Source organism: Ascaphus truei, chromosome 17 (genome assembly GCF_040206685.1).
Source record: "Ascaphus truei isolate aAscTru1 chromosome 17, aAscTru1.hap1, whole genome shotgun sequence".
NCBI classification, from domain to species: Eukaryota; Metazoa; Chordata; class Amphibia; order Anura; family Ascaphidae; genus Ascaphus; species Ascaphus truei.
Window position 1 is genome coordinate 92991 of NC_134499.1, and position 26356 is coordinate 119346.

At 48.4% G+C, this 26356-nt stretch overlaps 18 non-coding genes across 18 annotated transcripts; all 18 read left to right on the top strand.

Moving 5' to 3' along the window:
- The first annotated feature begins 1163 nt into the window (after positions 1–1163).
- LOC142468529 (U1 spliceosomal RNA) lies at positions 1164–1331 on the top strand. The gene has a single exon (XR_012788693.1). It is a non-coding gene; the product is annotated as a U1 spliceosomal RNA (small nuclear RNA).
- A 1288-nt stretch (positions 1332–2619) lies between these two features.
- LOC142468530 (U1 spliceosomal RNA) lies at positions 2620–2787 on the top strand. Its single transcript, XR_012788694.1, has one exon. It is a non-coding gene; the product is annotated as a U1 spliceosomal RNA (small nuclear RNA).
- A 1273-nt stretch (positions 2788–4060) lies between these two features.
- LOC142468531 (U1 spliceosomal RNA) lies at positions 4061–4228 on the top strand. The gene has a single exon (XR_012788695.1). It is a non-coding gene; the product is annotated as a U1 spliceosomal RNA (small nuclear RNA).
- A 1265-nt stretch (positions 4229–5493) lies between these two features.
- Positions 5494–5661, top strand: LOC142468533 (U1 spliceosomal RNA). The gene has a single exon (XR_012788697.1). It is a non-coding gene; the product is annotated as a U1 spliceosomal RNA (small nuclear RNA).
- Positions 5662–6924: 1263 nt separating this feature from the next.
- Positions 6925–7092, top strand: LOC142468534 (U1 spliceosomal RNA). Its single transcript, XR_012788698.1, has one exon. It is a non-coding gene; the product is annotated as a U1 spliceosomal RNA (small nuclear RNA).
- A 1262-nt stretch (positions 7093–8354) lies between these two features.
- LOC142468535 (U1 spliceosomal RNA) lies at positions 8355–8522 on the top strand. The gene has a single exon (XR_012788699.1). It is a non-coding gene; the product is annotated as a U1 spliceosomal RNA (small nuclear RNA).
- Positions 8523–9760: 1238 nt separating this feature from the next.
- On the top strand, positions 9761–9928 carry LOC142468536 (U1 spliceosomal RNA). Its single transcript, XR_012788700.1, has one exon. It is a non-coding gene; the product is annotated as a U1 spliceosomal RNA (small nuclear RNA).
- Positions 9929–11231: 1303 nt separating this feature from the next.
- On the top strand, positions 11232–11399 carry LOC142468537 (U1 spliceosomal RNA). Its single transcript, XR_012788701.1, has one exon. It is a non-coding gene; the product is annotated as a U1 spliceosomal RNA (small nuclear RNA).
- Positions 11400–12644: 1245 nt separating this feature from the next.
- On the top strand, positions 12645–12812 carry LOC142468538 (U1 spliceosomal RNA). Its single transcript, XR_012788702.1, has one exon. It is a non-coding gene; the product is annotated as a U1 spliceosomal RNA (small nuclear RNA).
- Positions 12813–14077: 1265 nt separating this feature from the next.
- Positions 14078–14245, top strand: LOC142468539 (U1 spliceosomal RNA). The gene has a single exon (XR_012788703.1). It is a non-coding gene; the product is annotated as a U1 spliceosomal RNA (small nuclear RNA).
- Positions 14246–15482: 1237 nt separating this feature from the next.
- On the top strand, positions 15483–15650 carry LOC142468540 (U1 spliceosomal RNA). The gene has a single exon (XR_012788704.1). It is a non-coding gene; the product is annotated as a U1 spliceosomal RNA (small nuclear RNA).
- Positions 15651–16935: 1285 nt separating this feature from the next.
- LOC142468541 (U1 spliceosomal RNA) lies at positions 16936–17103 on the top strand. Its single transcript, XR_012788705.1, has one exon. It is a non-coding gene; the product is annotated as a U1 spliceosomal RNA (small nuclear RNA).
- Positions 17104–18373: 1270 nt separating this feature from the next.
- On the top strand, positions 18374–18541 carry LOC142468542 (U1 spliceosomal RNA). The gene has a single exon (XR_012788706.1). It is a non-coding gene; the product is annotated as a U1 spliceosomal RNA (small nuclear RNA).
- Positions 18542–19838: 1297 nt separating this feature from the next.
- Positions 19839–20006, top strand: LOC142468545 (U1 spliceosomal RNA). Its single transcript, XR_012788708.1, has one exon. It is a non-coding gene; the product is annotated as a U1 spliceosomal RNA (small nuclear RNA).
- A 1270-nt stretch (positions 20007–21276) lies between these two features.
- LOC142468546 (U1 spliceosomal RNA) lies at positions 21277–21444 on the top strand. The gene has a single exon (XR_012788709.1). It is a non-coding gene; the product is annotated as a U1 spliceosomal RNA (small nuclear RNA).
- A 1322-nt stretch (positions 21445–22766) lies between these two features.
- LOC142468547 (U1 spliceosomal RNA) lies at positions 22767–22934 on the top strand. The gene has a single exon (XR_012788710.1). It is a non-coding gene; the product is annotated as a U1 spliceosomal RNA (small nuclear RNA).
- Positions 22935–24206: 1272 nt separating this feature from the next.
- Positions 24207–24374, top strand: LOC142468548 (U1 spliceosomal RNA). The gene has a single exon (XR_012788711.1). It is a non-coding gene; the product is annotated as a U1 spliceosomal RNA (small nuclear RNA).
- Positions 24375–25641: 1267 nt separating this feature from the next.
- Positions 25642–25809, top strand: LOC142468549 (U1 spliceosomal RNA). The gene has a single exon (XR_012788712.1). It is a non-coding gene; the product is annotated as a U1 spliceosomal RNA (small nuclear RNA).
- The last annotated feature ends 547 nt before the right edge of the window (positions 25810–26356 follow it).

The window sequence follows — 26356 nt, forward strand, 5'->3', positions numbered from 1 at the left end:
AATAGCCAGCTAGCAACATCTCAAACAGGGACAAATGACAATGATGTACCTGCACAGACGTTTAGGAATAAGTTCACAGGTGGATTGGGAAATAGGGAAACAAATACTGTGTACTGTATATATATATTTATGAAAAAAACAGCACATTTACAATCAAATCTGGATTTGAAAAAATGGACGGTCCTTGCTTGCAGGATATGATATGGGGTTTTTATTTCACCCCCTCCCCACCCTAGTTCTACATGGTATGTCTGGGTCTCTGTAGCCAGACAACCCCCTGTGATGATATCACAAAGGGAGTGTACAGTACGTTCTAGAGTTTCTAGGCTCCAAAGTAACAAAGAGCAGCATTTAAAAGCAACAGATTGCAGACTATCTGCTGAGCTGTGCAAAAAACAATCTCTATCTATCTATCTATCTATCTATCTATCTATCTATCTATCTATCTATCTATATATCTATCTCTATCCATGGAGCAGCAGACAGTGTTAGCTTGCTTCTATATTTATGCAAATGCCAGGTAAGCAGCCATGCTGGTAAGGGCCAAAGTGTCACGTTTGCCAGCAGGACAGGGCACCTCTCCCTTTTTATGCAGCAGCAGCAGCAGCAGCAGCAGCAGGTGTCAGTGGAGGTCAGAAAAAGAGAGTGCCAGCAGGTAGGGGAGATGTAGAAAGCCACCCCAGAAATATGGTGTCCCCCTGTCTCTCCGGCAGCTGAAATGACAGAGCTGAGCGGTGTTCAAAGTGATTGCTTCTTTCTTTTAAAACCAAGAAGAAGTACCTTACGGCGAAGCTTGGCTGCTCTGGGTGCTTGTTGGATGGGGGGGAGGGTTTGCTTTGGCTTTGCTTTGCTTTGCTTTGCTTTGCTTCGCTTCTGGGGGGGGGGGGGGGGGAGGAGGAGGACGGGGTGTCTTGGATCTATGTTGTTTGACAAATATTCATTGCTGCTGCTGCTGCTGCTGCTGCTGCTGCTGCTGCTGCAGCACAAATGTTTGCATGGAATGGCCTAGGCTGCTCCTTGCTGCAGGTGCTGGCTGCAGCGGCTCAGATACTAGGCCTCAGGTACTGTGTTGCTTGCTGCACCAATGACCAAGCTGCTCTCTCCACAAGGGTGACAGTTGTCCTGGGACAGGGCTAGTTGCCCCCAGCGCGCCATTGCAACTCATACTTACCTGGCAGGGGAGTTTTAAGCCATGCTCCAGCAGGTGGCTCTCCCAGGGCGAGGCTAGCTCATTGCACTTGGAGCTAGCTGACCTCTGCGATTTCCCCACATGCGGGAAACTCGACTGCACAATTTCTGGTAGTGGGGGACTGCGTGCGCGCTCTCCCCTGTTTTTGGATGGTTACAAAAAACAGAAACAGGTGTTTGTTCAGACAAGCTGCTGCTATTCCCACTGCTTGGGCTTTGGGCATGGTCAATAACTGCTGGCAAAAAGGAGCACCATGTACAATAAATAGCCAGCTAGCAACATCTCAAACAGGGACAAATGACAATGATGTACCTGCACAGACGTTTAGGAATAAGTTCACAGGTGGATTGGGAAATAGGGAAACAAATACTGTGTACTGTATATATATATTTATGAAAAAAACAGCACATTTACAATCAAATCTGGATTTGAAAAAATGGACGGTCCTTGCTTGCAGGATATGATATGGGGTTTTTATTTCACCCCCTCCCCACCCTAGTTCTACATGGTATGTCTGGGTCTCTGTAGCCAGACAACCCCCTGTGATGATATCACAAAGGGAGTGTACAGTACGTTCTAGAGTTTCTAGGCTCCAAAGTAACAAAGAGCAGCATTTAAAAGCAACAGATTGCAGACTATCTGCTGAGCTGTGCAAAAAACAATCTCTATCTATCTATCTATCTATCTATCTATCTATCTATCTATCTATCTATCTATATATCTATCTCTATCCATGGAGCAGCAGACAGTGTTAGCTTGCTTCTATATTTATGCAAATGCCAGGTAAGCAGCCATGCTGGTAAGGGCCAAAGTGTCACGTTTGCCAGCAGGACAGGGCACCTCTCCCTTTTTATGCAGCAGCAGCAGCAGCAGCAGCAGGTGTCAGTGGAGGTCAGAAAAAGAGAGTGCCAGCAGGTAGGGGAGATGTAGAAAGCCACCCCAGAAATATGGTGTCCCCCTGTCTCTCCGGCAGCTGAAATGACAGAGCTGAGCGGTGTTCAAAGTGATTGCTTCTTTCTTTTAAAACCAAGAAGAAGTACCTTACGGCGAAGCTTGGCTGCTCTGGGTGCTTGTTGGATGGGGGGGAGGGTTTGGTTTGGCTTTGCTTTGCTTTGCTTTGCTTTGCTTTGCTTTGCTTTGCTTCGCTTCTGGGGGGGGGAGGAGGACGGGGTGTCTTGGATCTATGTTGTTTGACAAATATTCATTGCTGCTGCTGCTGCTGCTGCTGCTGCTGCTGCTGCTGCTGCAGCACAAATGTTTGCATGGAATGGCCTAGGCTGCTCCTTGCTGCAGGTGCTGGCTGCAGCGGCTCAGATACTAGGCCTCAGGTACTGTGTTGCTTGCTGCACCAATGACCAAGCTGCTCTCTCCACAAGGGTGACAGTTGTCCTGGGACAGGGCTAGTTGCCCCCAGCGCGCCATTGCAACTCATACTTACCTGGCAGGGGAGTTTTAAGCCATGCTCCAGCAGGTGGCTCTCCCAGGGCGAGGCTAGCTCATTGCACTTGGAGCTAGCTGACCTCTGCGATTTCCCCACATGCGGGAAACTCGACTGCACAATTTCTGGTAGTGGGGGACTGCGTGCGCGCTCTCCCCTGTTTTTGGATGGTTACAAAAAACAGAAACAGGTGTTTGTTCAGACAAGCTGCTGCTATTCCCACTGCTTGGGCTTTGGGCATGGTCAATAACTGCTGGCAAAAAGGAGCACCATGTACAATAAATAGCCAGCTAGCAACATCTCAAACAGGGACAAATGACAATGATGTACCTGCACAGACGTTTAGGAATAAGTTCACAGGTGGATTGGGAAATAGGGAAACAAATACTGTGTACTGTATATATATATTTATGAAAAAAACAGCACATTTACAATCAAATCTGGATTTGAAAAAATGGACGGTCCTTGCTTGCAGGATATGATATGGGGTTTTTATTTCACCCCCTCCCCACCCTAGTTCTACATGGTATGTCTGGGTCTCTGTAGCCAGACAACCCCCTGTGATGATATCACAAAGGGAGTGTACAGTACGTTCTAGAGTTTCTAGGCTCCAAAGTAACAAAGAGCAGCATTTAAAAGCAACAGATTGCAGACTATCTGCTGAGCTGTGCAAAAAACAATCTCTATCTATCTATCTATCTATCTATCTATCTATCTATCTATCTCTATCCATGGAGCAGCAGACAGTGTTAGCTTGCTTCTATATTTATGCAAATGCCAGGTAAGCAGCCATGCTGGTAAGGGCCAAAGTGTCACGTTTGGCAGCAGGACAGGGCACCTCTCCCTTTTTATGCAGCAGCAGCAGGTGTCAGTGGAGGTCAGAAAAAGAGAGTGCCAGCAGGTAGGGGAGATGTAGAAAGCCACCCCAGAAATATGGTGTCCCCCTGTCTCTCCGGCAGCTGAAATGACAGAGCTGAGCGGTGTTCAAAGTGATTGCTTCTTTCTTTTAAAACCAAGAAGAAGTACCTTACGGCGAAGCTTGGCTGCTCTGGGTGCTTGTTGGATGGGGGGGAGGGTTTGGTTTGGCTTTGCTTTGCTTTGCTTTGCTTTGCTTTGCTTTGCTTTGCTTTGCTTTGCTTTGCTTTGCTTCGCTTCTGGGGGGGGGAGGAGGACGGGGTGTCTTGGATCTATGTTGTTTGACAAATATTCATTGCTGCTGCTGCTGCTGCTGCTGCTGCTGCTGCTGCTGCAGCACAAATGTTTGCATGGAATGGCCTAGGCTGCTCCTTGCTGCAGGTGCTGGCTGCAGCGGCTCAGATACTAGGCCTCAGGTACTGTGTTGCTTGCTGCACCAATGACCAAGCTGCTCTCTCCACAAGGGTGACAGTTGTCCTGGGACAGGGCTAGTTGCCCCCAGCGCGCCATTGCAACTCATACTTACCTGGCAGGGGAGTTTTAAGCCATGCTCCAGCAGGTGGCTCTCCCAGGGCGAGGCTAGCTCATTGCACTTGGAGCTAGCTGACCTCTGCGATTTCCCCACATGCGGGAAACTCGACTGCACAATTTCTGGTAGTGGGGGACTGCGTGCGCGCTCTCCCCTGTTTTTGGATGGTTACAAAAAACAGAAACAGGTGTTTGTTCAGACAAGCTGCTGCTATTCCCACTGCTTGGGCTTTGGGCATGGTCAATAACTGCTGGCAAAAAGGAGCACCATGTACAATAAATAGCCAGCTAGCAACATCTCAAACAGGGACAAATGACAATGATGTACCTGCACAGACGTTTAGGAATAAGTTCACAGGTGGATTGGGAAATAGGGAAACAAATACTGTGTACTGTATATATATATTTATGAAAAAAACAGCACATTTACAATCAAATCTGGATTTGAAAAAATGGACGGTCCTTGCTTGCAGGATATGATATGGGGTTTTTATTTCACCCCCTCCCCACCCTAGTTCTACATGGTATGTCTGGGTCTCTGTAGCCAGACAACCCCCTGTGATGATATCACAAAGGGAGTGTACAGTACGTTCTAGAGTTTCTAGGCTCCAAAGTAACAAAGAGCAGCATTTAAAAGCAACAGATTGCAGACTATCTGCTGAGCTGTGCAAAAAACAATCTCTATCTATCTATCTATCTATCTATCTATCTATCTATATATCTATCTCTATCCATGGAGCAGCAGACAGTGTTAGCTTGCTTCTATATTTATGCAAATGCCAGGTAAGCAGCCATGCTGGTAAGGGCCAAAGTGTCACGTTTGCCAGCAGGACAGGGCACCTCTCCCTTTTTATGCAGCAGCAGCAGCAGCAGCAGCAGGTGTCAGTGGAGGTCAGAAAAAGAGAGTGCCAGCAGGTAGGGGAGATGTAGAAAGCCACCCCAGAAATATGGTGTCCCCCTGTCTCTCCGGCAGCTGAAATGACAGAGCTGAGCGGTGTTCAAAGTGATTGCTTCTTTCTTTTAAAACCAAGAAGAAGTACCTTACGGCGAAGCTTGGCTGCTCTGGGTGCTTGTTGGATGGGGGGGAGGGTTTGCTTTGGCTTTGCTTTGCTTTGCTTTGCTTTGCTTTGCTTCGCTTCTGGGGGGGGGGGGGGGAGGAGGACGGGGTGTCTTGGATCTATGTTGTTTGACAAATATTCATTGCTGCTGCTGCTGCTGCTGCTGCTGCTGCTGCTGCTGCAGCACAAATGTTTGCATGGAATGGCCTAGGCTGCTCCTTGCTGCAGGTGCTGGCTGCAGCGGCTCAGATACTAGGCCTCAGGTACTGTGTTGCTTGCTGCACCAATGACCAAGCTGCTCTCTCCACAAGGGTGACAGTTGTCCTGGGACAGGGCTAGTTGCCCCCAGCGCGCCATTGCAACTCATACTTACCTGGCAGGGGAGTTTTAAGCCATGCTCCAGCAGGTGGCTCTCCCAGGGCGAGGCTAGCTCATTGCACTTGGAGCTAGCTGACCTCTGCGATTTCCCCACATGCGGGAAACTCGACTGCACAATTTCTGGTAGTGGGGGACTGCGTGCGCGCTCTCCCCTGTTTTTGGATGGTTACAAAAAACAGAAACAGGTGTTTGTTCAGACAAGCTGCTGCTATTCCCACTGCTTGGGCTTTGGGCATGGTCAATAACTGCTGGCAAAAAGGAGCACCATGTACAATAAATAGCCAGCTAGCAACATCTCAAACAGGGACAAATGACAATGATGTACCTGCACAGACGTTTAGGAATAAGTTCACAGGTGGATTGGGAAATAGGGAAACAAATACTGTGTACTGTATATATATATTTATGAAAAAAACAGCACATTTACAATCAAATCTGGATTTGAAAAAATGGACGGTCCTTGCTTGCAGGATATGATATGGGGTTTTTATTTCACCCCCTCCCCACCCTAGTTCTACATGGTATGTCTGGGTCTCTGTAGCCAGACAACCCCCTGTGATGATATCACAAAGGGAGTGTACAGTACGTTCTAGAGTTTCTAGGCTCCAAAGTAACAAAGAGCAGCATTTAAAAGCAACAGATTGCAGACTATCTGCTGAGCTGTGCAAAAAACAATCTCTATCTATCTATCTATCTATCTATCTATCTATCTATATATCTATCTCTATCCATGGAGCAGCAGACAGTGTTAGCTTGCTTCTATATTTATGCAAATGCCAGGTAAGCAGCCATGCTGGTAAGGGCCAAAGTGTCACGTTTGCCAGCAGGACAGGGCACCTCTCCCTTTTTATGCAGCAGCAGCAGCAGCAGCAGCAGGTGTCAGTGGAGGTCAGAAAAAGAGAGTGCCAGCAGGTAGGGGAGATGTAGAAAGCCACCCCAGAAATATGGTGTCCCCCTGTCTCTCCGGCAGCTGAAATGACAGAGCTGAGCGGTGTTCAAAGTGATTGCTTCTTTCTTTTAAAACCAAGAAGAAGTACCTTACGGCGAAGCTTGGCTGCTCTGGGTGCTTGTTGGATGGGGGGGAGGGTTTGCTTTGGCTTTGCTTTGCTTTGCTTTGCTTTGCTTTGCTTCGCTTCTGGGGGGGGGGGGGGGGAGGAGGACGGGGTGTCTTGGATCTATGTTGTTTGACAAATATTCATTGCTGCTGCTGCTGCTGCTGCTGCTGCTGCTGCTGCAGCACAAATGTTTGCATGGAATGGCCTAGGCTGCTCCTTGCTGCAGGTGCTGGCTGCAGCGGCTCAGATACTAGGCCTCAGGTACTGTGTTGCTTGCTGCACCAATGACCAAGCTGCTCTCTCCACAAGGGTGACAGTTGTCCTGGGACAGGGCTAGTTGCCCCCAGCGCGCCATTGCAACTCATACTTACCTGGCAGGGGAGTTTTAAGCCATGCTCCAGCAGGTGGCTCTCCCAGGGCGAGGCTAGCTCATTGCACTTGGAGCTAGCTGACCTCTGCGATTTCCCCACATGCGGGAAACTCGACTGCACAATTTCTGGTAGTGGGGGACTGCGTGCGCGCTCTCCCCTGTTTTTGGATGGTTACAAAAAACAGAAACAGGTGTTTGTTCAGACAAGCTGCTGCTATTCCCACTGCTTGGGCTTTGGGCATGGTCAATAACTGCTGGCAAAAAGGAGCACCATGTACAATAAATAGCCAGCTAGCAACATCTCAAACAGGGACAAATGACAATGATGTACCTGCACAGACGTTTAGGAATAAGTTCACAGGTGGATTGGGAAATAGGGAAACAAATACTGTGTACTGTATATATATATTTATGAAAAAAACAGCACATTTACAATCAAATCTGGATTTGAAAAAATGGACGGTCCTTGCTTGCAGGATATGATATGGGGTTTTTATTTCACCCCCTCCCCACCCTAGTTCTACATGGTATGTCTGGGTCTCTGTAGCCAGACAACCCCCTGTGATGATATCACAAAGGGAGTGTACAGTACGTTCTAGAGTTTCTAGGCTCCAAAGTAACAAAGAGCAGCATTTAAAAGCAACAGATTGCAGACTATCTGCTGAGCTGTGCAAAAAACAATCTCTATCTATCTATCTATCTATCTATCTATCTATCTATATATCTATCTCTATCCATGGAGCAGCAGACAGTGTTAGCTTGCTTCTATATTTATGCAAATGCCAGGTAAGCAGCCATGCTGGTAAGGGCCAAAGTGTCACGTTTGCCAGCAGGACAGGGCACCTCTCCCTTTTTATGCAGCAGCAGCAGCAGCAGCAGCAGGTGTCAGTGGAGGTCAGAAAAAGAGAGTGCCAGCAGGTAGGGGAGATGTAGAAAGCCACCCCAGAAATATGGTGTCCCCCTGTCTCTCCGGCAGCTGAAATGACAGAGCTGAGCGGTGTTCAAAGTGATTGCTTCTTTCTTTTAAAACCAAGAAGAAGTACCTTACGGCGAAGCTTGGCTGCTCTGGGTGCTTGTTGGATGGGGGGGAGGGTTTGCTTTGGCTTTGCTTTGCTTTGCTTTGCTTTGCTTTGCTTCGCTTCTGGGGGGGGGGGGGGGAGGAGGACGGGGTGTCTTGGATCTATGTTGTTTGACAAATATTCATTGCTGCTGCTGCTGCTGCTGCTGCTGCTGCTGCTGCAGCACAAATGTTTGCATGGAATGGCCTAGGCTGCTCCTTGCTGCAGGTGCTGGCTGCAGCGGCTCAGATACTAGGCCTCAGGTACTGTGTTGCTTGCTGCACCAATGACCAAGCTGCTCTCTCCACAAGGGTGACAGTTGTCCTGGGACAGGGCTAGTTGCCCCCAGCGCGCCATTGCAACTCATACTTACCTGGCAGGGGAGTTTTAAGCCATGCTCCAGCAGGTGGCTCTCCCAGGGCGAGGCTAGCTCATTGCACTTGGAGCTAGCTGACCTCTGCGATTTCCCCACATGCGGGAAACTCGACTGCACAATTTCTGGTAGTGGGGGACTGCGTGCGCGCTCTCCCCTGTTTTTGGATGGTTACAAAAAACAGAAACAGGTGTTTGTTCAGACAAGCTGCTGCTATTCCCACTGCTTGGGCTTTGGGCATGGTCAATAACTGCTGGCAAAAAGGAGCACCATGTACAATAAATAGCCAGCTAGCAACATCTCAAACAGGGACAAATGACAATGATGTACCTGCACAGACGTTTAGGAATAAGTTCACAGGTGGATTGGGAAATAGGGAAACAAATACTGTGTACTGTATATATATATTTATGAAAAAAACAGCACATTTACAATCAAATCTGGATTTGAAAAAATGGACGGTCCTTGCTTGCAGGATATGATATGGGGTTTTTATTTCACCCCCTCCCCACCCTAGTTCTACATGGTATGTCTGGGTCTCTGTAGCCAGACAACCCCCTGTGATGATATCACAAAGGGAGTGTACAGTACGTTCTAGAGTTTCTAGGCTCCAAAGTAACAAAGAGCAGCATTTAAAAGCAACAGATTGCAGACTATCTGCTGAGCTGTGCAAAAAACAATCTCTATCTATCTATCTATCTATCTATCTATCTATCTATCTATCTCTATCCATGGAGCAGCAGACAGTGTTAGCTTGCTTCTATATTTATGCAAATGCCAGGTAAGCAGCCATGCTGGTAAGGGCCAAAGTGTCACGTTTGGCAGCAGGACAGGGCACCTCTCCCTTTTTATGCAGCAGCAGCAGGTGTCAGTGGAGGTCAGAAAAAGAGAGTGCCAGCAGGTAGGGGAGATGTAGAAAGCCACCCCAGAAATATGGTGTCCCCCTGTCTCTCCGGCAGCTGAAATGACAGAGCTGAGCGGTGTTCAAAGTGATTGCTTCTTTCTTTTAAAACCAAGAAGAAGTACCTTACGGCGAAGCTTGGCTGCTCTGGGTGCTTGTTGGATGGGGGGGGAGGGTTTGCTTTGGCTTTGCTTTGCTTTGCTTTGCTTCGCTTCTGGGGGGGGGGGGGGGGAGGAGGACGGGGTGTCTTGGATCTATGTTGTTTGACAAATATTCATTGCTGCTGCTGCTGCTGCTGCTGCTGCTGCTGCTGCAGCACAAATGTTTGCATGGAATGGCCTAGGCTGCTCCTTGCTGCAGGTGCTGGCTGCAGCGGCTCAGATACTAGGCCTCAGGTACTGTGTTGCTTGCTGCACCAATGACCAAGCTGCTCTCTCCACAAGGGTGACAGTTGTCCTGGGACAGGGCTAGTTGCCCCCAGCGCGCCATTGCAACTCATACTTACCTGGCAGGGGAGTTTTAAGCCATGCTCCAGCAGGTGGCTCTCCCAGGGCGAGGCTAGCTCATTGCACTTGGAGCTAGCTGACCTCTGCGATTTCCCCACATGCGGGAAACTCGACTGCACAATTTCTGGTAGTGGGGGACTGCGTGCGCGCTCTCCCCTGTTTTTGGATGGTTACAAAAAACAGAAACAGGTGTTTGTTCAGACAAGCTGCTGCTATTCCCACTGCTTGGGCTTTGGGCATGGTCAATAACTGCTGGCAAAAAGGAGCACCATGTACAATAAATAGCCAGCTAGCAACATCTCAAACAGGGACAAATGACAATGATGTACCTGCACAGACGTTTAGGAATAAGTTCACAGGTGGATTGGGAAATAGGGAAACAAATACTGTGTACTGTATATATATATTTATGAAAAAAACAGCACATTTACAATCAAATCTGGATTTGAAAAAATGGACGTCCTTGCTTGCAGGATATGATATGGGGTTTTTATTTCACCCCCTCCCCACCCTAGTTCTACATGGTATGTCTGGGTCTCTGTAGCCAGACAACCCCCTGTGATGATATCACAAAGGGAGTGTACAGTACGTTCTAGAGTTTCTAGGCTCCAAAGTAACAAAGAGCAGCATTTAAAAGCAACAGATTGCAGACTATCTGCTGAGCTGTGCAAAAAACAATCTCTATCTATCTATCTATCTATCTATCTATCTATCTATCTATCTATATATCTATCTCTATCCATGGAGCAGCAGACAGTGTTAGCTTGCTTCTATATTTATGCAAATGCCAGGTAAGCAGCCATGCTGGTAAGGGCCAAAGTGTCACGTTTGCCAGCAGGACAGGGCACCTCTCCCTTTTTATGCAGCAGCAGCAGCAGCAGCAGCAGGTGTCAGTGGAGGTCAGAAAAAGAGAGTGCCAGCAGGTAGGGGAGATGTAGAAAGCCACCCCAGAAATATGGTGTCCCCCTGTCTCTCCGGCAGCTGAAATGACAGAGCTGAGCGGTGTTCAAAGTGATTGCTTCTTTCTTTTAAAACCAAGAAGAAGTACCTTACGGCGAAGCTTGGCTGCTCTGGGTGCTTGTTGGATGGGGGGGAGGGTTTGGTTTGGCTTTGCTTTGCTTTGCTTTGCTTTGCTTTGCTTTGCTTTGCTTTGCTTTGCTTTGCTTTGCTTCGCTTCGCTTCTGGGGGGGGAGGAGGACGGGGTGTCTTGGATCTATGTTGTTTGACAAATATTCATTGCTGCTGCTGCTGCTGCTGCTGCTGCTGCTGCTGCTGCTGCAGCACAAATGTTTGCATGGAATGGCCTAGGCTGCTCCTTGCTGCAGGTGCTGGCTGCAGCGGCTCAGATACTAGGCCTCAGGTACTGTGTTGCTTGCTGCACCAATGACCAAGCTGCTCTCTCCACAAGGGTGACAGTTGTCCTGGGACAGGGCTAGTTGCCCCCAGCGCGCCATTGCAACTCATACTTACCTGGCAGGGGAGTTTTAAGCCATGCTCCAGCAGGTGGCTCTCCCAGGGCGAGGCTAGCTCATTGCACTTGGAGCTAGCTGACCTCTGCGATTTCCCCACATGCGGGAAACTCGACTGCACAATTTCTGGTAGTGGGGGACTGCGTGCGCGCTCTCCCCTGTTTTTGGATGGTTACAAAAAACAGAAACAGGTGTTTGTTCAGACAAGCTGCTGCTATTCCCACTGCTTGGGCTTTGGGCATGGTCAATAACTGCTGGCAAAAAGGAGCACCATGTACAATAAATAGCCAGCTAGCAACATCTCAAACAGGGACAAATGACAATGATGTACCTGCACAGACGTTTAGGAATAAGTTCACAGGTGGATTGGGAAATAGGGAAACAAATACTGTGTACTGTATATATATATTTATGAAAAAAACAGCACATTTACAATCAAATCTGGATTTGAAAAAATGGACGGTCCTTGCTTGCAGGATATGATATGGGGTTTTTATTTCACCCCCTCCCCACCCTAGTTCTACATGGTATGTCTGGGTCTCTGTAGCCAGACAACCCCCTGTGATGATATCACAAAGGGAGTGTACAGTACGTTCTAGAGTTTCTAGGCTCCAAAGTAACAAAGAGCAGCATTTAAAAGCAACAGATTGCAGACTATCTGCTGAGCTGTGCAAAAAACAATCTCTATCTATCTATCTATCTATCTATCTATCTATCTATCTCTATCCATGGAGCAGCAGACAGTGTTAGCTTGCTTCTATATTTATGCAAATGCCAGGTAAGCAGCCATGCTGGTAAGGGCCAAAGTGTCACGTTTGGCAGCAGGACAGGGCACCTCTCCCTTTTTATGCAGCAGCAGCAGGTGTCAGTGGAGGTCAGAAAAAGAGAGTGCCAGCAGGTAGGGGAGATGTAGAAAGCCACCCCAGAAATATGGTGTCCCCCTGTCTCTCCGGCAGCTGAAATGACAGAGCTGAGCGGTGTTCAAAGTGATTGCTTCTTTCTTTTAAAACCAAGAAGAAGTACCTTACGGCGAAGCTTGGCTGCTCTGGGTGCTTGTTGGATGGGGGGGAGGGTTTGGTTTGGCTTTGCTTTGCTTTGCTTTGCTTTGCTTTGCTTCGCTTCTGGGGGGGGGAGGAGGACGGGGTGTCTTGGATCTATGTTGTTTGACAAATATTCATTGCTGCTGCTGCTGCTGCTGCTGCTGCTGCTGCTGCTGCTGCTGCAGCACAAATGTTTGCATGGAATGGCCTAGGCTGCTCCTTGCTGCAGGTGCTGGCTGCAGCGGCTCAGATACTAGGCCTCAGGTACTGTGTTGCTTGCTGCACCAATGACCAAGCTGCTCTCTCCACAAGGGTGACAGTTGTCCTGGGACAGGGCTAGTTGCCCCCAGCGCGCCATTGCAACTCATACTTACCTGGCAGGGGAGTTTTAAGCCATGCTCCAGCAGGTGGCTCTCCCAGGGCGAGGCTAGCTCATTGCACTTGGAGCTAGCTGACCTCTGCGATTTCCCCACATGCGGGAAACTCGACTGCACAATTTCTGGTAGTGGGGGACTGCGTGCGCGCTCTCCCCTGTTTTTGGATGGTTACAAAAAACAGAAACAGGTGTTTGTTCAGACAAGCTGCTGCTATTCCCACTGCTTGGGCTTTGGGCATGGTCAATAACTGCTGGCAAAAAGGAGCACCATGTACAATAAATAGCCAGCTAGCAACATCTCAAACAGGGACAAATGACAATGATGTACCTGCACAGACGTTTAGGAATAAGTTCACAGGTGGATTGGGAAATAGGGAAACAAATACTGTGTACTGTATATATATATTTATGAAAAAAACAGCACATTTACAATCGAATCTGGATTTGAAAAAATGGACGGTCCTTGCTTGCAGGATATGATATGGGGTTTTTATTTCACCCCCTCCCCACCCTAGTTCTACATGGTATGTCTGGGTCTCTGTAGCCAGACAACCCCCTGTGATGATATCACAAAGGGAGTGTACAGTACGTTCTAGAGTTTCTAGGCTCCAAAGTAACAAAGAGCAGCATTTAAAAGCAACAGATTGCAGACTATCTGCTGAGCTGTGTAAAAAACAATCTCTATCTATCTATCTATCTATCTATCTATCTATCTATCTCTATCCATGGAGCAGCAGACAGTGTTAGCTTGCTTCTATATTTATGCAAATGCCAGGTAAGCAGCCATGCTGGTAAGGGCCAAAGTGTCACGTTTGCCAGCAGGACAGGGCACCTCTCCCTTTTTATGCAGCAGCAGCAGCAGCAGCAGCAGGTGTCAGTGGAGGTCAGAAAAAGAGAGTGCCAGCAGGTAGGGGAGATGTAGAAAGCCACCCCAGAAATATGGTGTCCCCCTGTCTCTCCGGCAGCTGAAATGACAGAGCTGAGCGGTGTTCAAAGTGATTGCTTCTTTCTTTTAAAACCAAGAAGATGTACCTTACGGCGAAGCTTGGCTGCTCTGGGTGCTTGTTGGATGGGGGGGAGGGTTTGCTTTGGCTTTGCTTTGGCTTTGCTTTGGCTTTGCTTTGCTTTGCTTCGCTTCTGGGGGGGGGGGGGGGGAGGAGGACGGGGTGTCTTGGATCTATGTTGTTTGACAAATATTCATTGCTGCTGCTGCTGCTGCTGCTGCTGCTGCTGCTGCTGCAGCACAAATGTTTGCATGGAATGGCCTAGGCTGCTCCTTGCTGCAGGTGCTGGCTGCAGCGGCTCAGATACTAGGCCTCAGGTACTGTGTTGCTTGCTGCACCAATGACCAAGCTGCTCTCTCCACAAGGGTGACAGTTGTCCTGGGACAGGGCTAGTTGCCCCCAGCGCGCCATTGCAACTCATACTTACCTGGCAGGGGAGTTTTAAGCCATGCTCCAGCAGGTGGCTCTCCCAGGGCGAGGCTAGCTCATTGCACTTGGAGCTAGCTGACCTCTGCGATTTCCCCACATGCGGGAAACTCGACTGCACAATTTCTGGTAGTGGGGGACTGCGTGCGCGCTCTCCCCTGTTTTTGGATGGTTACAAAAAACAGAAACAGGTGTTTGTTCAGACAAGCTGCTGCTATTCCCACTGCTTGGGCTTTGGGCATGGTCAATAACTGCTGGCAAAAAGGAGCACCATGTACAATAAATAGCCAGCTAGCAACATCTCAAACAGGGACAAATGACAATGATGTACCTGCACAGACGTTTAGGAATAAGTTCACAGGTGGATTGGGAAATAGGGAAACAAATACTGTGTACTGTATATATATATTTATGAAAAAAACAGCACATTTACAATCGAATCTGGATTTGAAAAAATGGACGGTCCTTGCTTGCAGGATATGATATGGGGTTTTTATTTCACCCCCTCCCCACCCTAGTTCTACATGGTATGTCTGGGTCTCTGTAGCCAGACAACCCCCTGTGATGATATCACAAAGGGAGTGTACAGTACGTTCTAGAGTTTCTAGGCTCCAAAGTAACAAAGAGCAGCATTTAAAAGCAACAGATTGCAGACTATCTGCTGAGCTGTGTAAAAAACAATCTCTATCTATCTATCTATCTATCTATCTATCTCTATCCATGGAGCAGCAGACAGTGTTAGCTTGCTTCTATATTTATGCAAATGCCAGGTAAGCAGCCATGCTGGTAAGGGCCAAAGTGTCACGTTTGCCAGCAGGACAGGGCACCTCTCCCTTTTTATGCAGCAGCAGCAGCAGCAGCAGCAGGTGTCAGTGGAGGTCAGAAAAAGAGAGTGCCAGCAGGTAGGGGAGATGTAGAAAGCCACCCCAGAAATATGGTGTCCCCCTGTCTCTCCGGCAGCTGAAATGACAGAGCTGAGCGGTGTTCAAAGTGATTGCTTCTTTCTTTTAAAACCAAGAAGAAGTACCTTACGGCGAAGCTTGGCTGCTCTGGGTGCTTGTTGGATGGGGGGGAGGGTTTGCTTTGGCTTTGCTTTGCTTTGCTTTGCTTCGCTTCTGGGGGGGGGGGGGGGGAGGAGGACGGGGTGTCTTGGATCTATGTTGTTTGACAAATATTCATTGCTGCTGCTGCTGCTGCTGCTGCTGCTGCTGCTGCAGCACAAATGTTTGCATGGAATGGCCTAGGCTGCTCCTTGCTGCAGGTGCTGGCTGCAGCGGCTCAGATACTAGGCCTCAGGTACTGTGTTGCTTGCTGCACCAATGACCAAGCTGCTCTCTCCACAAGGGTGACAGTTGTCCTGGGACAGGGCTAGTTGCCCCCAGCGCGCCATTGCAACTCATACTTACCTGGCAGGGGAGTTTTAAGCCATGCTCCAGCAGGTGGCTCTCCCAGGGCGAGGCTAGCTCATTGCACTTGGAGCTAGCTGACCTCTGCGATTTCCCCACATGCGGGAAACTCGACTGCACAATTTCTGGTAGTGGGGGACTGCGTGCGCGCTCTCCCCTGTTTTTGGATGGTTACAAAAAACAGAAACAGGTGTTTGTTCAGACAAGCTGCTGCTATTCCCACTGCTTGGGCTTTGGGCATGGTCAATAACTGCTGGCAAAAAGGAGCACCATGTACAATAAATAGCCAGCTAGCAACATCTCAAACAGGGACAAATGACAATGATGTACCTGCACAGACGTTTAGGAATAAGTTCACAGGTGGATTGGGAAATAGGGAAACAAATACTGTGTACTGTATATATATATTTATGAAAAAAACAGCACATTTACAATCAAATCTGGATTTGAAAAAATGGACGGTCCTTGCTTGCAGGATATGATATGGGGTTTTTATTTCACCCCCTCCCCACCCTAGTTCTACATGGTATGTCTGGGTCTCTGTAGCCAGACAACCCCCTGTGATGATATCACAAAGGGAGTGTACAGTACGTTCTAGAGTTTCTAGGCTCCAAAGTAACAAAGAGCAGCATTTAAAAGCAACAGATTGCAGACTATCTGCTGAGCTGTGCAAAAAACAATCTCTATCTATCTATCTATCTATCTATCTATCTATCTATCTATCTATCTATCTATATATCTATCTCTATCCATGGAGCAGCAGACAGTGTTAGCTTGCTTCTATATTTATGCAAATGCCAGGTAAGCAGCCATGCTGGTAAGGGCCAAAGTGTCACGTTTGCCAGCAGGACAGGGCACCTCTCCCTTTTTATGCAGCAGCAGCAGCAGCAGCAGCAGGTGTCAGTGGAGGTCAGAAAAAGAGAGTGCCAGCAGGTAGGGGAGATGTAGAAAGCCACCCCAGAAATATGGTGTCCCCCTGTCTCTCCGGCAGCTGAAATGACAGAGCTGAGCGGTGTTCAAAGTGATTGCTTCTTTCTTTTAAAACCAAGAAGAAGTACCTTACGGCGAAGCTTGGCTGCTCTGGGTGCTTGTTGGATGGGGGGGAGGGTTTGGTTTGGCTTTGCTTTGCTTTGCTTTGCTTTGCTTTGCTTTGCTTTGCTTCGCTTCTGGGGGGGGGAGGAGGACGGGGTGTCTTGGATCTATGTTGTTTGACAAATATTCATTGCTGCTGCTGCTGCTGCTGCTGCTGCTGCTGCTGCTGCAGCACAAATGTTTGCATGGAATGGCCTAGGCTGCTCCTTGCTGCAGGTGCTGGCTGCAGCGGCTCAGATACTAGGCCTCAGGTACTGTGTTGCTTGCTGCACCAATGACCAAGCTGCTCTCTCCACAAGGGTGACAGTTGTCCTGGGACAGGGCTAGTTGCCCCCAGCGCGCCATTGCAACTCATACTTACCTGGCAGGGGAGTTTTAAGCCATGCTCCAGCAGGTGGCTCTCCCAGGGCGAGGCTAGCTCATTGCACTTGGAGCTAGCTGACCTCTGCGATTTCCCCACATGCGGGAAACTCGACTGCACAATTTCTGGTAGTGGGGGACTGCGTGCGCGCTCTCCCCTGTTTTTGGATGGTTACAAAAAACAGAAACAGGTGTTTGTTCAGACAAGCTGCTGCTATTCCCACTGCTTGGGCTTTGGGCATGGTCAATAACTGCTGGCAAAAAGGAGCACCATGTACAATAAATAGCCAGCTAGCAACATCTCAAACAGGGACAAATGACAATGATGTACCTGCACAGACGTTTAGGAATAAGTTCACAGGTGGATTGGGAAATAGGGAAACAAATACTGTGTACTGTATATATATATTTATGAAAAAAACAGCACATTTACAATCAAATCTGGATTTGAAAAAATGGACGGTCCTTGCTTGCAGGATATGATATGGGGTTTTTATTTCACCCCCTCCCCACCCTAGTTCTACATGGTATGTCTGGGTCTCTGTAGCCAGACAACCCCCTGTGATGATATCACAAAGGGAGTGTACAGTACGTTCTAGAGTTTCTAGGCTCCAAAGTAACAAAGAGCAGCATTTAAAAGCAACAGATTGCAGACTATCTGCTGAGCTGTGCAAAAAACAATCTCTATCTATCTATCTATCTATCTATCTATCTATCTATCTATCTATATATCTATCTCTATCCATGGAGCAGCAGACAGTGTTAGCTTGCTTCTATATTTATGCAAATGCCAGGTAAGCAGCCATGCTGGTAAGGGCCAAAGTGTCACGTTTGCCAGCAGGACAGGGCACCTCTCCCTTTTTATGCAGCAGCAGCAGCAGCAGCAGCAGGTGTCAGTGGAGGTCAGAAAAAGAGAGTGCCAGCAGGTAGGGGAGATGTAGAAAGCCACCCCAGAAATATGGTGTCCCCCTGTCTCTCCGGCAGCTGAAATGACAGAGCTGAGCGGTGTTCAAAGTGATTGCTTCTTTCTTTTAAAACCAAGAAGAAGTACCTTACGGCGAAGCTTGGCTGCTCTGGGTGCTTGTTGGATGGGGGGGAGGGTTTGCTTTGGCTTTGCTTTGCTTTGCTTTGCTTTGCTTTGCTTCGCTTCTGGGGGGGGGGGGGGGAGGAGGACGGGGTGTCTTGGATCTATGTTGTTTGACAAATATTCATTGCTGCTGCTGCTGCTGCTGCTGCTGCTGCTGCTGCAGCACAAATGTTTGCATGGAATGGCCTAGGCTGCTCCTTGCTGCAGGTGCTGGCTGCAGCGGCTCAGATACTAGGCCTCAGGTACTGTGTTGCTTGCTGCACCAATGACCAAGCTGCTCTCTCCACAAGGGTGACAGTTGTCCTGGGACAGGGCTAGTTGCCCCCAGCGCGCCATTGCAACTCATACTTACCTGGCAGGGGAGTTTTAAGCCATGCTCCAGCAGGTGGCTCTCCCAGGGCGAGGCTAGCTCATTGCACTTGGAGCTAGCTGACCTCTGCGATTTCCCCACATGCGGGAAACTCGACTGCACAATTTCTGGTAGTGGGGGACTGCGTGCGCGCTCTCCCCTGTTTTTGGATGGTTACAAAAAACAGAAACAGGTGTTTGTTCAGACAAGCTGCTGCTATTCCCACTGCTTGGGCTTTGGGCATGGTCAATAACTGCTGGCAAAAAGGAGCACCATGTACAATAAATAGCCAGCTAGCAACATCTCAAACAGGGACAAATGACAATGATGTACCTGCACAGACGTTTAGGAATAAGTTCACAGGTGGATTGGGAAATAGGGAAACAAATACTGTGTACTGTATATATATATTTATGAAAAAAACAGCACATTTACAATCAAATCTGGATTTGAAAAAATGGACGGTCCTTGCTTGCAGGATATGATATGGGGTTTTTATTTCACCCCCTCCCCACCCTAGTTCTACATGGTATGTCTGGGTCTCTGTAGCCAGACAACCCCCTGTGATGATATCACAAAGGGAGTGTACAGTACGTTCTAGAGTTTCTAGGCTCCAAAGTAACAAAGAGCAGCATTTAAAAGCAACAGATTGCAGACTATCTGCTGAGCTGTGCAAAAAACAATCTCTATCTATCTATCTATCTATCTATCTATCTATCTATCTATCTATCTATCTATCTATCTATCTATATATCTATCTCTATCCATGGAGCAGCAGACAGTGTTAGCTTGCTTCTATATTTATGCAAATGCCAGGTAAGCAGCCATGCTGGTAAGGGCCAAAGTGTCACGTTTGCCAGCAGGACAGGGCACCTCTCCCTTTTTATGCAGCAGCAGCAGCAGCAGCAGCAGGTGTCAGTGGAGGTCAGAAAAAGAGAGTGCCAGCAGGTAGGGGAGATGTAGAAAGCCACCCCAGAAATATGGTGTCCCCCTGTCTCTCCGGCAGCTGAAATGACAGAGCTGAGCGGTGTTCAAAGTGATTGCTTCTTTCTTTTAAAACCAAGAAGAAGTACCTTACGGCGAAGCTTGGCTGCTCTGGGTGCTTGTTGGATGGGGGGGAGGGTTTGGTTTGGCTTTGCTTTGCTTTGCTTTGCTTTGCTTTGCTTTGCTTTGCTTCGCTTCTGGGGGGGGGAGGAGGACGGGGTGTCTTGGATCTATGTTGTTTGACAAATATTCATTGCTGCTGCTGCTGCTGCTGCTGCTGCTGCTGCTGCTGCAGCACAAATGTTTGCATGGAATGGCCTAGGCTGCTCCTTGCTGCAGGTGCTGGCTGCAGCGGCTCAGATACTAGGCCTCAGGTACTGTGTTGCTTGCTGCACCAATGACCAAGCTGCTCTCTCCACAAGGGTGACAGTTGTCCTGGGACAGGGCTAGTTGCCCCCAGCGCGCCATTGCAACTCATACTTACCTGGCAGGGGAGTTTTAAGCCATGCTCCAGCAGGTGGCTCTCCCAGGGCGAGGCTAGCTCATTGCACTTGGAGCTAGCTGACCTCTGCGATTTCCCCACATGCGGGAAACTCGACTGCACAATTTCTGGTAGTGGGGGACTGCGTGCGCGCTCTCCCCTGTTTTTGGATGGTTACAAAAAACAGAAACAGGTGTTTGTTCAGACAAGCTGCTGCTATTCCCACTGCTTGGGCTTTGGGCATGGTCAATAACTGCTGGCAAAAAGGAGCACCATGTACAATAAATAGCCAGCTAGCAACATCTCAAACAGGGACAAATGACAATGATGTACCTGCACAGACGTTTAGGAATAAGTTCACAGGTGGATTGGGAAATAGGGAAACAAATACTGTGTACTGTATATATATATTTATGAAAAAAACAGCACATTTACAATCAAATCTGGATTTGAAAAAATGGACGGTCCTTGCTTGCAGGATATGATATGGGGTTTTTATTTCACCCCCTCCCCACCCTAGTTCTACATGGTATGTCTGGGTCTCTGTAGCCAGACAACCCCCTGTGATGATATCACAAAGGGAGTGTACAGTACGTTCTAGAGTTTCTAGGCTCCAAAGTAACAAAGAGCAGCATTTAAAAGCAACAGATTGCAGACTATCTGCTGAGCTGTGCAAAAAACAATCTCTATCTATCTATCTATCTATCTATCTATCTATCTATCTATCTATATATCTATCTCTATCCATGGAGCAGCAGACAGTGTTAGCTTGCTTCTATATTTATGCAAATGCCAGGTAAGCAGCCATGCTGGTAAGGGCCAAAGTGTCACGTTTGCCAGCAGGACAGGGCACCTCTCCCTTTTTATGCAGCAGCAGCAGCAGCAGCAGCAGGTGTCAGTGGAGGTCAGAAAAAGAGAGTGCCAGCAGGTAGGGGAGATGTAGAAAGCCACCCCAGAAATATGGTGTCCCCCTGTCTCTCCGGCAGCTGAAATGACAGAGCTGAGCGGTGTTCAAAGTGATTGCTTCTTTCTTTTAAAACCAAGAAGAAGTACCTTACGGCGAAGCTTGGCTGCTCTGGGTGCTTGTTGGATGGGGGGGAGGGTTTGCTTTGGCTTTGCTTTGCTTTGCTTTGCTTTGCTTTGCTTCGCTTCTGGGGGGGGGGGGGGGAGGAGGACGGGGTGTCTTGGATCTATGTTGTTTGACAAATATTCATTGCTGCTGCTGCTGCTGCTGCTGCTGCTGCTGCTGCAGCACAAATGTTTGCATGGAATGGCCTAGGCTGCTCCTTGCTGCAGGTGCTGGCTGCAGCGGCTCAGATACTAGGCCTCAGGTACTGTGTTGCTTGCTGCACCAATGACCAAGCTGCTCTCTCCACAAGGGTGACAGTTGTCCTGGGACAGGGCTAGTTGCCCCCAGCGCGCCATTGCAACTCATACTTACCTGGCAGGGGAGTTTTAAGCCATGCTCCAGCAGGTGGCTCTCCCAGGGCGAGGCTAGCTCATTGCACTTGGAGCTAGCTGACCTCTGCGATTTCCCCACATGCGGGAAACTCGACTGCACAATTTCTGGTAGTGGGGGACTGCGTGCGCGCTCTCCCCTGTTTTTGGATGGTTACAAAAAACAGAAACAGGTGTTTGTTCAGACAAGCTGCTGCTATTCCCACTGCTTGGGCTTTGGGCATGGTCAATAACTGCTGGCAAAAAGGAGCACCATGTACAATAAATAGCCAGCTAGCAACATCTCAAACAGGGACAAATGACAATGATGTACCTGCACAGACGTTTAGGAATAAGTTCACAGGTGGATTGGGAAATAGGGAAACAAATACTGTGTACTGTATATATATATTTATGAAAAAAACAGCACATTTACAATCAAATCTGGATTTGAAAAAATGGACGGTCCTTGCTTGCAGGATATGATATGGGGTTTTTATTTCACCCCCTCCCCACCCTAGTTCTACATGGTATGTCTGGGTCTCTGTAGCCAGACAACCCCCTGTGATGATATCACAAAGGGAGTGTACAGTACGTTCTAGAGTTTCTAGGCTCCAAAGTAACAAAGAGCAGCATTTAAAAGCAACAGATTGCAGACTATCTGCTGAGCTGTGCAAAAAACAATCTCTATCTATCTATCTATCTATCTATCTATCTATCTATCTATCTATCTATCTATCTATCTATCTATATATCTATCTCTATCCATGGAGCAGCAGACAGTGTTAGCTTGCTTCTATATTTATGCAAATGCCAGGTAAGCAGCCATGCTGGTAAGGGCCAAAGTGTCACGTTTGCCAGCAGGACAGGGCACCTCTCCCTTTTTATGCAGCAGCAGCAGCAGCAGCAGCAGGTGTCAGTGGAGGTCAGAAAAAGAGAGTGCCAGCAGGTAGGGGAGATGTAGAAAGCCACCCCAGAAATATGGTGTCCCCCTGTCTCTCCGGCAGCTGAAATGACAGAGCTGAGCGGTGTTCAAAGTGATTGCTTCTTTCTTTTAAAACCAAGAAGAAGTACCTTACGGCGAAGCTTGGCTGCTCTGGGTGCTTGTTGGATGGGGGGGAGGGTTTGGTTTGGCTTTGCTTTGCTTTGCTTTGCTTTGCTTTGCTTTGCTTTGCTTTGCTTTGCTTTGCTTTGCTTCGCTTCGCTTCTGGGGGGGGGAGGAGGACGGGGTGTCTTGGATCTATGTTGTTTGACAAATATTCATTGCTGCTGCTGCTGCTGCTGCTGCTGCTGCTGCTGCTGCAGCACAAATGTTTGCATGGAATGGCCTAGGCTGCTCCTTGCTGCAGGTGCTGGCTGCAGCGGCTCAGATACTAGGCCTCAGGTACTGTGTTGCTTGCTGCACCAATGACCAAGCTGCTCTCTCCACAAGGGTGACAGTTGTCCTGGGACAGGGCTAGTTGCCCCCAGCGCGCCATTGCAACTCATACTTACCTGGCAGGGGAGTTTTAAGCCATGCTCCAGCAGGTGGCTCTCCCAGGGCGAGGCTAGCTCATTGCACTTGGAGCTAGCTGACCTCTGCGATTTCCCCACATGCGGGAAACTCGACTGCACAATTTCTGGTAGTGGGGGACTGCGTGCGCGCTCTCCCCTGTTTTTGGATGGTTACAAAAAACAGAAACAGGTGTTTGTTCAGACAAGCTGCTGCTATTCCCACTGCTTGGGCTTTGGGCATGGTCAATAACTGCTGGCAAAAAGGAGCACCATGTACAATAAATAGCCAGCTAGCAACATCTCAAACAGGGACAAATGACAATGATGTACCTGCACAGACGTTTAGGAATAAGTTCACAGGTGGATTGGGAAATAGGGAAACAAATACTGTGTACTGTATATATATATTTATGAAAAAAACAGCACATTTACAATCAAATCTGGATTTGAAAAAATGGACGGTCCTTGCTTGCAGGATATGATATGGGGTTTTTATTTCACCCCCTCCCCACCCTAGTTCTACATGGTATGTCTGGGTCTCTGTAGCCAGACAACCCCCTGTGATGATATCACAAAGGGAGTGTACAGTACGTTCTAGAGTTTCTAGGCTCCAAAGTAACAAAGAGCAGCATTTAAAAGCAACAGATTGCAGACTATCTGCTGAGCTGTGTAAAAAACAATCTCTATCTATCTATCTATCTATCTATCTATCTATCTCTATCCATGGAGCAGCAGACAGTGTTAGCTTGCTTCTATATTTATGCAAATGCCAGGTAAGCAGCCATGCTGGTAAGGGCCAAAGTGTCACGTTTGCCAGCAGGACAGGGCACCTCTCCCTTTTTATGCAGCAGCAGCAGCAGCAGCAGCAGGTGTCAGTGGAGGTCAGAAAAAGAGAGTGCCAGCAGGTAGGGGAGATGTAGAAAGCCACCCCAGAAATATGGTGTCCCCCTGTCTCTCCGGCAGCTGAAATGACAGAGCTGAGCGGTGTTCAAAGTGATTGCTTCTTTCTTTTAAAACCAAGAAGAAGTACCTTACGGCGAAGCTTGGCTGCTCTGGGTGCTTGTTGGATGGGGGGGAGGGTTTGGTTTGGCTTTGCTTTGCTTTGCTTTGCTTTGCTTTGCTTTGCTTTGCTTTGCTTTGCTTTGCTTCGCTTCTGGGGGGGGGAGGAGGACGGGGTGTCTTGGATCTATGTTGTTTGACAAATATTCATTGCTGCTGCTGCTGCTGCTGCTGCTGCTGCTGCTGCTGCAGCACAAATGTTTGCATGGAATGGCCTAGGCTGCTCCTTGCTGCAGGTGCTGGCTGCAGCGGCTCAGATACTAGGCCTCAGGTACTGTGTTGCTTGCTGCACCAATGACCAAGCTGCTCTCTCCACAAGGGTGACAGTTGTCCTGGGACAGGGCTAGTTGCCCCCAGCGCGCCATTGCAACTCATACTTACCTGGCAGGGGAGTTTTAAGCCATGCTCCAGCAGGTGGCTCTCCCAGGGCGAGGCTAGCTCATTGCACTTGGAGCTAGCTGACCTCTGCGATTTCCCCACATGCGGGAAACTCGACTGCACAATTTCTGGTAGTGGGGGACTGCGTGCGCGCTCTCCCCTGTTTTTGGATGGTTACAAAAAACAGAAACAGGTGTTTGTTCAGACAAGCTGCTGCTATTCCCACTGCTTGGGCTTTGGGCATGGTCAATAACTGCTGGCAAAAAGGAGCACCATGTACAATAAATAGCCAGCTAGCAACATCTCAAACAGGGACAAATGACAATGATGTACCTGCACAGACGTTTAGGAATAAGTTCACAGGTGGATTGGGAAATAGGGAAACAAATACTGTGTACTGTATATATATATTTATGAAAAAAACAGCACATTTACAATCAAATCTGGATTTGAAAAAATGGACGGTCCTTGCTTGCAGGATATGATATGGGGTTTTTATTTCACCCCCTCCCCACCCTAGTTCTACATGGTATGTCTGGGTCTCTGTAGCCAGACAACCCCCTGTGATGATATCACAAAGGGAGTGTACAGTACGTTCTAGAGTTTCTAGGCTCCAAAGTAACAAAGAGCAGCATTTAAAAGCAACAGATTGCAGACTATCTGCTGAGCTGTGTAAAAAACAATCTCTATCTATCTATCTATCTATCTATCTATCTATCTCTATCCATGGAGCAGCAGACAGTGTTAGCTTGCTTCTATATTTATGCAAATGCCAGGTAAGCAGCCATGCTGGTAAGGGCCAAAGTGTCACGTTTGCCAGCAGGACAGGGCACCTCTCCCTTTTTATGCAGCAGCAGCAGCAGCAGCAGCAGGTGTCAGTGGAGGTCAGAAAAAGAGAGTGCCAGCAGGTAGGGGAGATGTAGAAAGCCACCCCAGAAATATGGTGTCCCCCTGTCTCTCCGGCAGCTGAAATGACAGAGCTGAGCGGTGTTCAAAGTGATTGCTTCTTTCTTTTAAAACCAAGAAGATGTACCTTACGGCGAAGCTTGGCTGCTCTGGGTGCTTGTTGGATGGGGGGGAGGGTTTGCTTTGGCTTTGCTTTGCTTTGCTTTGCTTTGCTTCGCTTCTGGGGGGGGGGGGGGGAGGAGGACGGAGGAGGACGGGGTGTCTTGGATCTATGTTGTTTGACAAATATTCATTGCTGCTGCTGCTGCTGCTGCTGCTGCTGCTGCTGCTGCTGCTGCTGCAGCACAAATGTTTGCATGGAATGGCCTAGGCTGCTCCTTGCTGCAGGTGCTGGCTGCAGCGGCTCAGATACTAGGCCTCAGGTACTGTGTTGCTTGCTGCACCAATGACCAAGCTGCTCTCTCCACAAGGGTGACAGTTGTCCTGGGACAGGGCTAGTTGCCCCCAGCGCGCCATTGCAACTCATACTTACCTGGCAGGGGAGTTTTAAGCCATGCTCCAGCAGGTGGCTCTCCCAGGGCGAGGCTAGCTCATTGCACTTGGAGCTAGCTGACCTCTGCGATTTCCCCACATGCGGGAAACTCGACTGCACAATTTCTGGTAGTGGGGGACTGCGTGCGCGCTCTCCCCTGTTTTTGGATGGTTACAAAAAACAGAAACAGGTGTTTGTTCAGACAAGCTGCTGCTATTCCCACTGCTTGGGCTTTGGGCATGGTCAATAACTGCTGGCAAAAAGGAGCACCATGTACAATAAATAGCCAGCTAGCAACATCTCAAACAGGGACAAATGACAATGATGTACCTGCACAGACGTTTAGGAATAAGTTCACAGGTGGATTGGGAAATAGGGAAACAAATACTGTGTACTGTATATATATATTTATGAAAAAAACAGCACATTTACAATCAAATCTGGATTTGAAAAAATGGACGGTCCTTGCTTGCAGGATATGATATGGGGTTTTTATTTCACCCCCTCCCCACCCTAGTTCTACATGGTATGTCTGGGTCTCTGTAGCCAGACAACCCCCTGTGATGATATCACAAAGGGAGTGTACAGTACGTTCTAGAGTTTCTAGGCTCCAAAGTAACAAAGAGCAGCATTTAAAAGCAACAGATTGCAGACTATCTGCTGAGCTGTGCAAAAAACAATCTCTATCTATCTATCTATCTATCTAT